The sequence below is a fragment of the Syngnathus acus genome, chromosome 1 (assembly GCF_901709675.1).
Source record: "Syngnathus acus chromosome 1, fSynAcu1.2, whole genome shotgun sequence".
Lineage (NCBI taxonomy): Eukaryota > Metazoa > Chordata > Actinopteri > Syngnathiformes > Syngnathidae > Syngnathus > Syngnathus acus.
Genome location: NC_051087.1, coordinates 14886433 through 14893304, shown reverse-complemented (window position 1 = coordinate 14893304; position 6872 = coordinate 14886433).

The window sequence follows — 6872 nt, the reverse complement described above, 5'->3', positions numbered from 1 at the left end:
TCTAGACTTAGACAGAACTTTATTGTCATTTTGTCAACACTAGGTGTGTACAAAACGAAATTTCGTTGCATACGGTTTTCAACAATGTAGTGGTATTTCGGCTGGTTAAAAAGTGACATTCTATCTAAAAATATGAAACAAGATAATTATAAAGTACAAAGTGCAGCAGTGATAAAGTATGTAAACAGTGCAGGAGACAAAAGCAGTATTTACAAGTGTGCAGAGGAATGCTACGTTTGAATGTTCAACAGTCTGACGACAGCAGGGAAAAAACTATTGCAGAACCTGGTGGACCTGCAGCGGATGCTGCGAAACCTCTTCCCAGAGGGCAGCAGGGAGAACAGTCCATGGTGGGGGTGTGATGGGTCACTGATAATATTACGGGCTCGGGACACGCAGCGCTGGGATGACAAGGATGACATGAAGCTGCGCAATCGCGCACTGCCCGCACATTCTCAGCGCACAAGAAAATCTATCCAGCGCATAAACATCAACATAACGTATTAATTAATATTAGATTATAATATATTATTATAATATATTATATCAATTATAATATTAATATTAGCCCTAATCTAATTAATTCGCCCAATAATATTGTTTTTTTTGTTTCTCACTCAGTGAGTGACAGGTGTCCAGCCAATGATACGATACGGTTCACTTACGGTACGAAGCCAATCATGGCATTGACGGTGCTTGCGTCTGGGCCCTGCCTATATGCGCCGTGCAGGTTAGCTAGCAAGTTAATTGATGCTAATACAAACCCCGCATCATGGCGAAACGAACAGGCAGCGATACATCCACTCACCAAGCCACAGTAAAAAAGAAATGCAATTCTTTTAAGATGGAATGGCTGTCGGAGTATGTGCAAATTGAAGAAAAAGCGGTGAAATTGGGTGAGATTTTTTCTTTTTCAAGTGAGAAAGGTCTACTTAGATGTGAGGAGCTAAAGGAGATCTCACAGCTTGTGGATATTTGTGCTACATTTCAAGCTTCCAGTGCCGACTGTGAAAGAGGATTTAGTTTAATGAATCATATCAAAACAAAATCCAGAAATCGTCTTGAAGTGACACATTTGGACCAGCTGATGCGCATAAAGTCAAAGCAAGAAGCAGACGAAGCCATCAACCTGGACAAAGTGTACAACCATTGGAGAAGTGAGAAGGACAGACGTGAAAAATAAGGTCAAATTTAAGTCAGATTTGTGCATATTCTAGTGACGGTTATTAAGATTTTGGCTTTATGGATATTAATCATTAAATGTTGTTACTATTAGATCATTTATGGGTAGTAGAAATGCCAAGAAAAACTGTGTAATTAGATATTTTACAGACAAAGTGTTACAGGAATTTGCACTGTATCACAAGCTACAGCACAAGTCATTGTGCAAAATGTGAATGTTTTAATGTGAGCAAAATGTTATGTCTGAAAGGTGTATATGTCTCATATCTTCCAGAACAGGACACTCAGCCAGGCCAAAGCAGGACTCTTCCGATGGCCAAAGCAAGACTCTTCCTATGGCCAAAGCAGGACTCTTCCCATGGCCAAAGCAGGACTCTCACATACTGTATAACATCTACACATCCCATTTTTCAGATTTTTGTCTTTTTTTAAGTGGACCAAATTACTTATTTAAAAATAAAGCGTGCATATCTGATGTTGCTCACAGTAGTCCTCAGTTTGCTCAGGGAGCTTGTGTGTATGCCCAGATACATGAAAAATTAGAGGGAACATTGTTGGGGACGCAGCCTGGGAGCAACGAACAGTCGATTCACCGGGCATTTCCCAGGGGGTGGCTCGTCGCCGTTGGCCTGCTTTACTAGGTCTTCTATGGGCCAGCTTACGGCCCCCACCACACAGTGAGGACGGAGAATGGGTTCGGGTTCCTTGGCCACCGGATCTGGACTGTAGACGCGCGACAGCGCATCGGGCTTGATGTTTTTGGCCCCCGGTCTGTAGGACAAGGTGAAATTGAAACTGTTAAAGAAAAGGGACCAACGAGCCTGGCGTGAGTTCAGTCGTTTAGCGTTCTTGATGTACTGTAGATTCTTGTGATCAGTCCAAACCAAGAAGGGGTTGTTGGGCTCCCTCCAGCCAGTGTCTCCATTCTTCGAGAGCCTGTTTCACCACCAACAACTCTCGATCTCCTACGACGTAGTTCTGCTCAGCGGGTGTCAGCCGTCGGGACAGGTAGGCGCACGGATGAAGCTTGTTGTCTGCCTGTGACCTTTGGGACAAGACGGCGCCGATTCCCTGACTGGAGGAGTCTACCTCCACCACGAACTGACGAGATGGGTCGGGCAGTGTGAGGATCGGGGCGGAGCTGAATCGCTTCTTCAGCTCCTGGAAGGCGGCCTCTGCCTTCGCCGTCCAACAGAACGGAACTGTTGGGGAAGTCAGAGCATGCAGGGGAGCCGCTGTGGCGCTGAAGCCTCTGATGAATCGTCTATAGAAATTAGCAAAGCCAAGAAATTGCTGCACTTTCTTGCGACTATCGGGTCTAGGCCATTGTGTCACCGCGCTTACTTTTGCTGGGTCAATCTGTACCTTACCGGGGGCTATGATGAAGCCAAGGAAGGACATAGACTTGGCGTGGAACTCGCTTTTTTCAGCCTTGACGTAAAGTTGATGATCCAGGAGGCGTTGCAGGACCGACTTAACATGGGACTCATGGGTCTTCATATCCGGTGAATAGATTAGGATATCAGCCAAATAAACAAACAAAATGGTCTATAAAGTCTCTCAGAACGTCATTAATCATGGCCTGAAAAACAGCGGGGGCATTGGTGAGACCAAACGGCATCACGAGGTATTCAAAGTGTCCTCGGGGAGTGTTGAATCCCATTTTTCATTCATCGCCCTCCCGAATGCGCACGAGGTGGTAGGCGTTACGCAAATCTAGCTTGGTGAAAACCCGGGCTTGCTGCAACTGATCGAATACGGTTGACATGAGTGGAAGGGGATATCGATTCTTAATAGTGATCTGGTTGAGGGGACTGTAGTCTATGCAGGGGCGTAGGGTACCGTCTTTTTTGCCCACAAAGAAAAAACCGGCCCCTGCAGGGGAGGACGAGGGTCTGATCAATCCCGCGTCTATATACTCATTTAGAGCCTGCTTTTTGGGTCCCGAAAGGGAATAAAGCCTCCCCTTGGGTATAGTAGCGCCGGGCAGGAGCTCTATGGCGCAGTCGTAAGGACGGTGGGGTGGTAGAGAGCTAGCCTTGGCTTTGCTAAATACCTCCGCGAGTCGGTGGTAACATACTGGTACTCCGGTCAGGTCCGGGGTTTCGGGGTCTGGGACAGGAGGAACGGAGTCGGGGTTAGAACCACGGGTAAGGCTGATCGGGGGGTTAGGTTCGATACATGCCCCTTGGCAATGGGGTCCCCATCCCCTTATCTCCCCGGACGCCCAGTCCATGGTTGGGTTGTGGCACTTAAGCCACGGATACCCGAGGATAATCGGATTCATGGGGGAGGTTACCACGTGCAGTCTGACTTTCTCGTGATGATTCCCGAAAGACAGCGAGAGAGGTTCGGTTACATGGGATATATCAAAGAGCGCCTGACCATTGAGCGCCTTGGCCTTCACGGTCGTGTCTAGCGGTTCGGTTCTTATCCCCAATCTCCGAGCAAAAGCCCAGTCAATCAAACTCTCATCTGCCCCGGAGTCAATTAACACACCAAGTTCGGTGATCTTCCCGAGGCATGTAAGCGTGCCGATGGGTAGGGTCCGACCCTTCTGCTGGCTAACGGAGAAGGTGCTTACCTTCAGGTTCTTCCTCTCCGGGCAGGAGAGGAGGATATGTCCTAGCGCACCGCAGTAATAGCATCTGCCTTCCTGGCGTCGGCGCTGCTTTTCCTCTTCGCTCAACTTGGCCCGGCCGAGCTGCATTGGTTCAGTCCCAGGCGGTAGCAGTGCCGTGTTCGATCGTTGGCGGTGCGTCTCGAGGAGTGGTGACGCCACCCCTGCCACGGGGGAGAAGACGGTCGCGCTCCGGCTTGCGCGCTGCTTCTTCCAGTCCTGCAGGCGGTTGTCCGTGCGGATAGCCAGCGCGATGAGAGCGTCGAGGTCAGCGGGAAGATTGAGGGGAATGAGTTGGTCCTGGATGGTTCCGGAAAGACCCTTGAGAAAAACATCATACAGGGCCGTCCGGTTCCACCTGCATTCCGCGGCCAGAGTGCGGAACCGGATCGCGTAGTCGCTGACCGACTCTCGACCCTGGGTCAGCTGGCACAGCTCACGCGCCTTCTCTCGGTCCGAGGAGACCGGATCGAACACCGTGCGCAGGGCCTCGATGAAGGCGGAGAGGGAATGACAGGTGGCGGAATCCCTGGCCCATTCTGCAGTCGCCCACGCCCGGGCCCTTCCCGTCAGGTACGAGATCAGGTACGCCACGCGGGAGCGTTCCGTGGGGCAGTCGCCTGGGGACCGCTCGAACTGCATCTCGCACTCTGTGATGAAGGCTTTGCTGAGCCCGGGTTCTCCGGCGTACCGTTCAGGAGGAGCCAGTCTGACCCCCATCGCCATGGGGGCAGGAGCCGGACGATCGACCGGGGAAGCAGCTGGTGGACTGGGCGTCACTGCTGGTCTCGCGGTCAGTAGCGTGAGAACGTCTTGCATTTGCCGGCTCAGTGTTCCCACCTGGGCGGCCACCGCCGCTCTGACGTTTTCTTGTGTCGTCATGATCTCATGAACACCAACTCCCAGGGCATCTACCTGCTGCTGGTGTTGGGCTAGCTGCGACGCCTGGGAGCGTACTGTGGCGGCCAGCTGCTCCGGCTCTGCCGAGTCCATGTCTGGCCAGTGCGTAATGTCAGGCTCAGAGCAGGGAGAGGACTCGAATGCAGAGTTCAAACAAAGGAATTTATTTCCTCCACGGAAGATAGCACCAGGAACAAAAAGCGCCTCAAGATGAGGGAAAAAGGCAAAAACAAAAGCGCCTCAACACGAGGGAAAAAAGGCTGAGAACAGCAAACAAAAGGCGCCTCAAACTGAGGGAAAAACGAAGGCAAAATCCAACGAACAAAACACAGAGCTTGGGCAAAAAGGCTTTCACGGGGAATATCTGTGACTAAGGAACCGCTGGTGATCATGACAAGCAAGACGCACTGGCACAAGACAAGGGGAAAACGCAGGCTAAATACACACACGGAAGGGGGAGGACACAGGTGCAGACGATCAGGGCGGACGACACAGGTGTACGTAGTTGGATAACAGGAGGTCAAGTGGACTGCCGTGCAGGGGAAGGACCCACGATCTGAAACGTGATATACAAAATAAAACAGGAAGTGATAATACGACGGACAGGACAAAACAAAACAATCCACAAAACCCGACAGCATGACACCTTTCTCCAGGCTCAGCCAGGTTTCTGAGATGGCTATGACACTAAAGGGTGTGGCGAATGGTCCTAAGTAATCTTTTATATTTTGAAAATTTGTATATAAGCTTCTGCTGTTTCGGTGTATGATCGATACTCCATGTTCAAGATTAAATTTACTTTTAAATTGGTCATCAGTGTAGTAATTACAGTTGATCTCATTGTTAAATAAGTTACCGTAGTGTCCTGTCGACCATGGTGAGCACATTAGTGTTCCCCTGCGAGGGTGGAAGTGGGCCAACGAGGCCGATGTTGACGTGGTCGAAACATCGTTCGGGCACTTGAAACCATTCGAGTGGCGCTTTGGTGTGGCGGTGCACTTTGGCACGTTGGCAATTGACACAGGTGTTCAAAGTCAAAGTCTGCTTTATTGTCAATTTCTTCACATGCCAAGACACACAAAGAACTCGAAATTACGTTCCCACTATCCCACGGTGACAAGACATAGTACACAATATACATACAAGTAAACAACACAAAAAAAAACAAGAAGGCACAAACAATGAATAAATAAGAGTGATGAATAAATAAACAAATAACAATAAATAAGAGGAGCAAAAATGGAGCAATTATGCATACAGCAGACAGTCAGAATATAGCCCAAAAGTACAGGACGCTACGCAGAAGGGCGGAGAGAGTTCAGGATCCTAACAGCCTGGAGTATGAAGCTGTTGGTGAGTCTGGTGGTGCGGGAGCGCTGGCTCCTGTACCTCTCCCCAGAGGGCAGAAGATCAAACAAAGAGTGAGCGGGGTGACTCACATCACTCACAATCGCGGTTGCCTTGCGGGTGAGACAGGAGGTGTAAATGTCCTCAGGGAGGGGAGTGAAGCACCAATAATCTTACCAGCCGTGTTCACTATGCGCTGGAGGGCCAGCGATACAACTGGAGAGGACGCTCTCAATGGTGCCACGGTAGAATGTAGTCATGACGGCCGGAGGAGCACTAGCTCACCTGAGTTTCCGCAGGAAGTACAGGCGGCGCTGAGCTTTCTTCGCCAGTGATGCGGTGTTGGTGGACCAGGAGAGATCCTCACTGATGTGCACCCCCAGGAATCTGGTGCTGCTCACTCTCTCCACCACAGCACCGTCGATGGTCAGTGGCAGGTGTTGGGTGTGACCCTTCCGGAAGTCAACAACGATCTCCTTGGTCTTGTTGACGTTCAGCAGGAGGTTGTTGTCCCTGCACCACGCGGTCAGAAGGTCAACCTCCAACCTGTACTGAGTCTCGTCGCCCTTGGTGATGAGACCCACCAGAGTCGTGTCGTCAGCAAATTTCACTATGCGGTTGTTGCTGTAGGTTGCAGTGCAGTCGCCCAGTGCTTCACGTCCTTTTTAAGTCGGTGCCACACATACTTGGCTGCCACCAGCCGTTGTGAGGCTTTGGTACCGGGGTGTGAGAGGCCATGGATGGCGTCGGAATCAGGCCACCTGCACTTCACAGGCAAACAGGCCTAGGAGAGCCCATAGAGATGTCACAAAGCAGAGTGGTG